Source organism: Apostichopus japonicus, chromosome 17 (genome assembly GCF_037975245.1).
Source record: "Apostichopus japonicus isolate 1M-3 chromosome 17, ASM3797524v1, whole genome shotgun sequence".
NCBI classification, from domain to species: Eukaryota; Metazoa; Echinodermata; class Holothuroidea; order Aspidochirotida; family Stichopodidae; genus Apostichopus; species Apostichopus japonicus.
Window position 1 is genome coordinate 19,994,710 of NC_092577.1, and position 10,489 is coordinate 20,005,198.

General features: G+C 39.7%; 1 long non-coding RNA gene across 1 annotated transcript; it reads right to left on the reverse strand.

Annotated features, from left to right (window-relative positions):
- Nucleotides 1-4,308: 4,308 nt before the first annotated feature.
- On the reverse strand, nt 4,309-7,779 carry LOC139985113 (uncharacterized). Its single transcript, XR_011799292.1, has 3 exons — nt 7,274-7,779; nt 6,014-6,181; nt 4,309-4,847 (listed from the first exon to the last, which is right to left on the reverse strand). It is a non-coding gene; the product is annotated as an uncharacterized lncRNA (long non-coding RNA).
- Nucleotides 7,780-10,489: the final 2,710 nt, after the last annotated feature.

Sequence of the window (10,489 nt, forward strand, 5' to 3'; positions counted from 1 at the left end):
TGGAAGTCAATGGAAGAAGAAAATGTCATTGAATTATTCCAACTTATTGGCTCCACTTTAACACTGCAGATCTAGTGGAAGGAATCGAAAAGTTTACCTGTGCTGTGCAATGTACGGTTGCAAGGAATGTTTCAAGGTTAATGAAGCGAGGTACAGGCATTCCACAACCCGAGCAGACAAGCCAGAATCAGCCCCCATCCTAATGTGGACTGTTTGAAGAAGCACCTTTTCAGAGGTAATAATCAGGCTGCAATCAATCAATCAATCAGAAAACATTTATATAGCGCCAAAATCAACAAAAGTTGTTCAAAGGCGCTTGATATATGGAAACGAAGTCTGCAATGTAAACCACATATTCTTAATCCCGTAGGTCATGGCTAGAGAATAGAAGAGAAATGTCTGACAGTTGACTGGATGAGTATGGCACCTGCACCGGAGGAGGTATTGGAACTTACCTATTGTTGCTGCAAAAAATCTCCTTGTAAATCTAAATGCTCATGCGCTAAGAACAGTCTTCCCTGCACTGAAGTCTGTAAATGTGTCACTTGTGAAAACAACATTGAACTAAATGAGGAGTGTGATGTTGAATACAACAGTGATCATGAAGATGAACCATGGTGAACAGTTCAGGGTCTTCTACAATGTATGCATAACTTGAGGGGAAGGAAGATTTTCCCAAGAGAAAGATAACCAGAAGTTCGCTCAATATTTTATGTCATTCACTCAATATAAGAATCATTGTTCCCTTCTGTACATTTTTTTTACATTAATCATTTTCATTTTAACTTTGAATTGTCCTACTAAAACAAGCCTAGGAATATCAATTATGTTAAAGAAAAGTTAAATTCTCAAAATTTAAAACAATTCAATGGTGTCTCTTCTTACAACAACTTTCAAACAGCTGTTTTCATCATTGATAGCAGGCTCATTGTACCTTATTGGTTGTAATGAAATGTATTCAAGGTTAATTAGATTATCATTTGAATGACACACAACAAGCCAACTTGTTAGGTTCTGAATTGATTATTGAACTGAATACTTTGCATGGTGGATATACCATGTGAATGACACTATCATTTTTGAATGTTCAATTTTTAAACAAGATGCAATGTGTAATATCGGTGTAATTTTGACATTGGAGTTGTTATCCTCTGGTTTTATGTATTCTTAGTAAATTATTTATGGTTATTGTTAAGAAGATCTTGACAGAGTGCAAGGAGCTACACTTGAAAGTTCAGAATTTGATTTGTTACTTATATCAGATGGCTTGATAATGTAGCAACGCCCCATATTTATGTTTACTTCTGATTATGAACAAATGTATTAGGGAGCTGGATGGTAAAGATCCAGTATAAGGGTGAATAGTGCTGGTAACCTCTCCCCTCTTGGTATAATTGCTGACCTTCACCTTGATATTAAGTAAGAGTATTAATCTTCTCTGCAACTTAAGCTAGTTTATTGTGCACGTAAATGAGCATAAACATGACCAATTTATATGCATGTAAATTTTAAGCCTTTTATTTAAATATTTGCTACAAAACAAGTGACATGCAGTGAGATAAAATTTGCTTCATTATAATTCATTCAAGAAGTTATTTTAACGAACATTAAGTAAACGCAGCAGTTTATGCTGCATTATCTCCTTGAACTAATATTGCCCTTTAATGACACATGCTTTTAGAAAATCATTACTCGAGATAGGAATACACTAGAGAGCTTCCCATAGCTTTATTTTGCACATAAGACAGCCTGCATCAATAAACAACCTTTTTCCGAGGGGGTCACATGGACCTTTTTTTTTGTCTTCAAAGGTTTCTTTACATTCAAAACACCGGTCGTTTTTCACAAAAATCGTGAGAACAGTGAAAAATTTCAGTCAACTGACCCTATCTTATACTACTATCTAATACATACAAGGAATCAAATCAGGAGCCTCAGAGGCATATGTAGAGAGATGGCTCTATATTTGGGGAAAATATGTCCAAAAATAACGTTTTTCGGTCTATGTTAAGGCCAAAAAACGGTCAACTTTCCGAAAATATTTCTCCCGAATGCCTCACCCTACAGAAAAGATTTTTAGCTCTCCAGAAGCGTCACACTGAAATTCAACTCTACATAGAAACAATTAAGCAATAGCGCCTCCACTTTGTGAGTAATCCCTAGCAATTCAACTCGAGCATTTCTACGGTATAGAATTTCGGTCAGCCACAGTTGATATGCTTCGCGTCGTTAGGGTCAATGCAATCACTCACGTAATTGAAACGGTAACTATTTACCACATATTATCATGGCTAAATACTTCTAAGAGGCGTTAGACCTTTTTATGGGCAATTTGACCATCCAGCCGTTGGAAAAGAAGATTCTGACGATGAAATTCTGATACGGTAAGCCGCATACTGTATGCACACTGTTTGCACACTGTATGTACTATGTATTGTGTATGTAGCGCAATTGGTATATATAGACTTACCGTTACGCGTGGCTACCAATGTATTACAGAATACATTTGTTTGTTTGGAGGGGGGAAAATCAGTCATATTCCTCACATTCAAACATCAAATTATATTTTACTTATGAAATAACATGTCTTGAACTCATCAAACTATGAAAAGTCCAGCAGATTTCATCAAAATAATTTCAAATGGGCAAAAAAGTACATTGTTTGTATCATAACCTCATTTGCATATTTACACATCTAATTACCTCAATTATCAAAAAAAATTATAAAAAGTCGAAGTGTTAAAGAATTAGGAGGTGGATGATAAAGATCCAGTATGAGGGTGAAGTGCTGGGGTCTGGTCGCTATTCATAAGGACCGTTATTCATAAGGACCGCTATTCATAAGGACCGCTATTCATAACGTGCAACTTCCCGTACTTCCGGGACCGCTATTCATAATGGGAGAAGAGGGTCACTATTCATAAAGAAACAAGGACCGTTATTCCTAAGGACCGCTATTCATAAGGACCGCTATTCATAACGTGCAACTTCCCGTACTTCCGGGACCGCTATTCATAATGGGAGAAGAGGGTCACTATTCATAAAGAAACAAGGACCGTTATTCCTAAGGACCGCTATTCATAATTCATGTTGAGGGTCATTACTCATAAGGACCGGTATTCATAATACGAAATGAGGGTCGCTATTCATATTAGGAGGGTCGCTATTCATAATACGAAATGAGGGTCGCTATTCATAATATAATAATAATTACAAAGGGAAATATTGGATGGAAGACACCCCCACGGCTATGGCATAGCTGTGGGAGGGGCGACACATGGCCCTGAATATTTGTCTCTTTTTAAAGCAGGGATGTAAGTCTTCCGTATTTTTACGGAAATCCGTTTTTTTTTTAATTCCAATAAGGTTCCACAAAATTGTTCGAATATCAAAGACACAACGCGGCAAAAATGCCTGGCCCGTTGCAGCAAGCTAACTTAAATTTTCACTCATCGATCACTCAAAATACCATTTCCAGTTTCGCATCATCGCATTGCACTGTACAACATTGTGCCATGTGAATATCGTTGCGTACGTGCGAACTTCAAATCGCTATAGCTCATTTCTGTCGTTGAAAAACCTTGCCTAATTCATGTTGATTGGACTGCTAATTAATATCTTCGTAACTGCTGGTGCTCGTTTTGGAATTAACGCTTGTGATCTTTGTGAGCGGCGGAAATCTACGGGATACGCATATCAAAGTCGATATTTGTGATCGCATTCGAATGTGAGACTGTTTTTTATTCCGTAGTTCGCTGCGACGTATTCGTAACTTTGAGCTAGCCTAACATAACGATAGTGTGTAAGTAGTAAGAACTAGGGGTAGGATGTGTTAGCGCTAATACTTTTAAGCTAGCCTAACATACTGTAACGATAGTGTGTAAGTAGTCAGAGCTAGGAGTAGGATGTGTTAGGACGGCATTCACCTGGGGTCTCCGAATAGTTTTCGGTTTTTTTTTTGGGCTGCACTTACATCCCTGTTAAAGTAGTTATACTTTACCTTTTATCTTTCATAATTATATAAAGACATCCCCCGCACATGTGGTGACGAAAAAAAGTCAAACATAACACACATATAATCCCATCGTAATTTTTCCTCCTTGTTGGAAATGTTGCCCCACCACCTTGCCCCCGACTAATCTTATCCAGGCTGCACCACTGAGACATAAGTAAGCCAAGCAGGCCCATTATTAAGGACTGAGTTTGCTATTTCATAAATTAGTAATTGTGTAAACGACAATGTTTTTGTAGAAAGTAGCTCTTAGGTATAGCTTAGGGTAAATCGGCGTGGGGTCTAGGGGAGAGCCCCCGGAAGCTCAGGGCGTATGGGCATTTAATTAGGGTCAGATGAGCATATTTGTATACCTTATTTGTGACACTGGCAGAACACTAATTGGCGTTGGGTCCAGGGGGCGGAGCCCCCGGAAGCTTAGGGTTTTAGGTATTAGATTACCGTCATGTGAGCATCCAGGGGCCCGCCTTAGGGCTCTAGGTGTCATTTATTATGTACGTTAGAATACTTAAAAGGAAAAGATAAGTTTAAAAAAATAGAGAACCCTGGATCTCTGGGCAAGGCACAAGTTTTCTTAGAAGTCATGGGTAGCATATAGCACAGCAGCCCAGAATTCGGCCAGGTTGTGCCCACCGTCTTGCAGACTTGTGCGTAGTCTGGAGATACGCCGCTCCATTCGCCTCCACTTTCTCTTGATTTTGGGAGGCTGGTCGCCACGCATAGCCTTTTCGATAGCCACCTCCGTCCTTTTCCCTTCCTTTTTCATGCGTCGCACGATCGTCCAGAGAGATGGATGAGCTTGGCCGACCTCTCTATTTCCATCTGCTGTGGAAACCTGAAAAAAGTACTTTGAATGAACTGCGTGCATGCAAAATATATGTCTGCACCTTAGTGATGGTGAACTGTATAATTGTAATTAACAAGTTGTATGCCAGTTTGCATACAGTACTCTAGGAACTTTTGACCTTATAAATCATGACCCCAAAATCTAAGCACTTTATAGGTTCCTCAACAGTAATACCAATTTTTATCTCTTTTAAGGAAATAGTATTTATAATTCCCATGTTTTGTCCACCAATAATGAAAAGAAAAATTTCAGGCTGACACTCAAGGACTAAAGGTTAAGGGAATTATAGGTCCATTTTTGGAAAATGTGGTAAAAAAAGTCAAAGCTGCGGTGGGGTGAAATCTTCATGGACAATTGCGGAAGGGGGGCGGGGGAGGTATTATGGCCCCATCCAGGGCCTCATTAAGATTACCACGTAAAGATAATTAATATTCTAAAGTTGGAATTACTTTAGGCATATAAAGGACAAAATGGCAACCTGTAGTTCTGTCACAGTATAAAAGATTAATGCCTGGATATTACTGTTCTGATGCCAATTAAGGACTAGGGGGTGCGTTGGGTGACTACACATCCCCCTCGATCCCAATTCAGAAAGGTCCACTTCGGTCTTGTTGACCCCCCCCCCTCCCCGCTTACAAAACATTTTGATATAGACCTTCCCCACACCCCACCCTCTCCCCTGCTTGCACGACTAAACTAGTGGTCTCGGACCTATTTTGGTAAATTAGGCACCCCCTCCCCTTTCTAAAACCCTGGCTATGAGCCTGTAATGCTGTAATGAAAACAAAGAACGACAATATCTAAGGTAGCAAATGGGCTACTCCCAGTGAAATTTAACAGACCTGAAACTGTTAAATGGTAAACCCTACCTGAAAGATCAGAGTGCTACAGTGTGAACACACATGTTTCAGTGTTGACCACAGTGTGAAATTGGAGCATTTTCAGTGTGAAAACCAACTCACTGCAAACACACTGAAATTGCTCAGATACAGTATTAGTGCACTATTTTACATATACTGTGGTAAAAGTGTCTTCACAGTTTTTTTTTTTTACATGGTAGTCTGGACTATATAAACCATGTACAGTACCATTGATTAAAATTCTGCCCATTGTTACACACTGGGCAAGTACATTATGTTGCATGCACAACTTACTTTCCACTGCATTGTTCGTTCTACATGTCATGTCACGGTTGTGTACATTCCACGTCTGTGGTGGGAACATATTGCACACCATATGTCTCCTGGAAGTAGGCTAGGAATTGGGTAAGTGGTGCATACTGCGCTTCCAGTCGCTCTGTCTCTGGGTCCGTGCGTAGGTTCCTAGAAAGAAAGAAAAAGGAAGAACAGTCCAGCAATTGCATGAAAGTGAATTTGCCTTTTGCATAGCTCTTTTTTATAAAAAGTCAAGTATCACTGCTCTAAGCCTCCTTTTCTGTTAAATCAATGACTCTACCATAATTTGTTCTCCTTATATGCTATTTTTCTACTCAAACAAATTTTTTTAACCAGGGCGTAGGAACCGGGGGGCTGGGGGCGCCAGCCCCCTCCCAGTGAAAAATATGGGGGCGGAAGTATCATTCCGCCCCCCCGCTCCGCAAGTCAGAAAACCCCTTTTTCATTTCCAAATGAGAAAAAAATCTCATTTGGAGCACCAAATTGCATTTAAGCCCAGGTGAAAATGCAAAATTCTTTACAAAATGGAGTGGGAGTTGAAGTGCTATATTGCACCAAATTGCATCTGAGGCCACCTGGAAATGCCAAAAAATTCCAAAGGGTACAACCCCTCCCCTTAGACCCCTCCCCCAGGCCGGCCATCAGTCTTCAGCCCCCCCCACTCAAAAGTACCTTACTACGCCACTGGTTTTTAACCTAAATACAGGGGATAGTACAGCTCTGGTCCTTCAAATTTGAAGTTAATTATGAAAAACCCTGTACAGTATGTCAATATCAACAATTCAATGATGATTGAATGGTTGAAGTTAAGAATGCATACAAGGATAATTAATTCAAAGGGCAGCCATTTTCACACAAGGGCATATTGCATGCTCCAGTTAAATTACAGCCATATTTTTCATTACAACATTTTAATGTGACATTTGGTCAACATAATATTTCAATGGAGAGATCATCTGAAAAAAAAATTTTCTTTACAGATGTGCTGTATTTATGAATATTTTCAATTATTTCATTAAAGTTGGTCCTTGACATTGATTCCAATCAGATGTCAATGGGTAATTTCTGCTGCTAATGAACCTATTTTGATATAGATAAGTTGATACATCGTACTCAATATTTTGAATTGTATGTATTTTATTTCAGTTATTTACTACAGAAACTTATTTATGGAAGTCCACTCTAAACAAAAACAAAAACTTAACTAATACCATTTTCGGACTTCTGAAGTGCACTTACTCGAAAGAATCTCTGACATGAGCCAACGGAAGAAAGCCTATGGACATCACTTTACGAACACAGTTCTTCAGTTGTTCGTCCCGCCTGTACTCTACTTGCAGCCCCAGATGTTGAATTTTCCTGTACAGGCTACTGCAGAAATGGAAGTAGCATCCCAAAGGCCTGGTTATAGGAAACTCAGCTCTAATCGCTTACATCAATGCTGCCTCAAAGTCAGTCATCGTCTGTCTTGGAGCGAGCCTTCTCCCTGTTGCAGCAAGGACACCTTCCTTGAGAGATTGCAGCATTACTTCATAGTGTACTTGTGTTTTTCCACCAAGAAGGACCATACCTAATGGGATAATCCACTGTGTATTCCTATACAGCCCCATGAATGGTAACGATCTGACTGTAGGGGCGAGGAGTCGTTCTGAAAGTTCCATCGAAATATAATGTTTCGGATTCTTGCATAGCGATTAACTCGTCATCCGTGGCAAACACTGCTACACCTGCTTGATTGTCTAGAAGTAGTAGTCTCCTTTGTCCATTCCAAGAACGGACTCGTTGCAGCTGGCTTCTGATTTCTACAAATGTGGGTATATCTGGTGGATGGTGGTGTGCTCTATCCATATGTTGTATGCCCTCCTTGTGGTAAGAGTTGGATCATTTCTGACCAATGCAGCTGCTTCGTCAACAAATTGTCTGCGACGGATTTGTTCATCATCAGGGGCATGGGTGTGTTCCCCAAGTGGTTGTCCTTGAATACGAATCTCTGGATTTGCATGATTAACGTTGAAGCGGTTCGTTATGATTGTATCACCACAGTTCGGTCTCGCACATCGCCAATAGATCCGAGTCTGTGAACTGTTGCTACGGGAGTATCTACAGTAGATCAATTCAAAGAGAGAGAGAGAAAGAGAGAGAGAGAAGTTTCATCATTTATTGTATTGAATGAGCTATATGAAAACAGCTGCATGCAGTGATGGAGGGAAAAAAAGGTAGGGTGCTTCAAACAATTTTCACTTTCTACCATTTATCATAAAGTGATTTAAATATTTCAATGGCTAATGCAAGCCTCAACACAAACATAATTTTCTACTTGCCCTACTTGTTAGGGCAGCAAAATCATGAAAGTTCATAATTTACTTGCCCAAACAACAATAAGGGGTTAATCAACGGTCTAGCGTACGTTACTCACAGGATTAATGCACGATTTTTGGTTACATATAACCACAGATTTATTAAAGTGATGCCCCGTAATTTTACCGTGCGTAACTCACAGGATTAACCACGGTCAGCTGACCTGAATGGACCAATAGGATTTAGGAATCTTTACTAAGTATGAATGAATAACAATTTACTTGTACAATAAATAAACGATGTGAACCCAAAAAAAAATAGTTGTGCAATTTTCTCTCATTTCTTAATCTGTTGGGAGAATTCATACATGTAGGTGGGGTCAGAATGTAATTGTGAGTGTAGTGGGAACGTTATCTAGGTTTGGTCCATTCAGGTCAGCTGACCGTGGTTAATCCTGTGAGTAACGCACGGTAAAATTACCGGCGGATGAATACAATTGTTACCATACGTTGGTACGGTACGTACCTGTTAAATACAAGGTCACTATGTTATCGTATGACTGTATACCATACGTACATGTTTGTCCCTAGAATGGTTGCTATGGGAACCAGAAGCTGTAGGGTATTGATGTGATGAAGCCAACTAGTAATTGTTTGTAGTTCCTTGTTATTGAGACCTTTCAAAAATAGTTTTATGGCCGCAATATTGCCAAACATTAGTTAAAATGTTATCTTACGGGGCATCACTTTAATAAATCTTTGGATATATGTAACCAAAAGTGTTTTGTTTTATGATTTTTTTCCCACACAAATGGTAGTGTATGAATGAACTCCGGGTGTTAATGCTATCGCTGGATGCACTCAGGCTCCGCTACGCTCCGCCCTCGTACATCGCTTGCATTATCCCCCGATCGTGCATTAATCCTGTGAGTAACGCACGCTAGACCGTTCATTAACCCCCTTATTACTGCTACTACTATCTATTATGCAGCGCAAATTGATCGCATTTGGAATAGTAAAAAGCCACTTGCGATTACTATTTTTTAGTTATCCCGTCTATAATCCATAAACATCTCGTAAAATTCCTTGTCAGCCTTTCCTTCTATGAAATAAGCGAATGAATAAATAACAATTTCTTCCACATGGTAGCCTAACACCACACAAAGTCAATGACAAATCTACCTAAGCCTAACCATCTGTTTATTTGCTGAAGTTGTGACGCAGTTATAAGACATCCATGGAATACTTTCGTTATTGCTGTTACGTTCCACCACATCGTTGCCTAACACCACACTAAGTCAATGGGGGCAATCTACCCTAGCCATCTGTTTATTAGCTGAAATTGTGACGCAGTTATAAGATATCCATGGAAAGCTTTCGTTATTGCTGATATCTTCGACCACATGGTAGCTTAACAACACACTAAGTCAATGGCAAATCTGCCTAACCATCGGTTTACAATTTTTTTTTTTTTTTTAAAGCAGTCACACTTTGCGGAGGACTCGAGGACTGCAAGGGTAATCAATTAGGAACCGGGTAGTATCGCGTCGGGCCGACGGTACCTTCGTTATTGCTGTTATCTTCGACCACATTGTAGCCTAACACCACAATAAGTCAATAGGAAATTTGCCTAACCGTCGGTTTGCCATTTTTTTTTAAATCACACTTTGCGTAGGATTCGGGTAATAAATTAGGAACCGGGTAGTATCGCGTCGGGCGGGTACCCGGATAACCCGTGCAAACACTACTATATAGTATATCTTTGCGTTATTAAGATATTTATAAGATTAGCCTAAAACCTCGGCTAATCCCTAATTTCTACTCATGGAAATAGGTCTATGTCTACAAGTCAATTAGCCTAAAGACAGTAAACTTTACTGTCACTACCCACTACTACTAGATCTAGCCTTCTAGGTTAAACTGGTGCAGGGGCTTGTTTCATCAGTTCATGATTGAAAGGGTCTTATCTGCCCGAGGGCTGAGCTGTGCCATGCCCCAAGACCCGAAATGCCGACTGATAAATATATTAATAATACTAATAGGCTACTGATAGATCTTGATTGAGCCTAGCGCTAGCCTAGACCTAGTAGTAGTAATACTACTATGCCTAGTAAAGTAGTAGTAGCACTACTTAGGCCGAGTTATTAGTAGAAGTAGC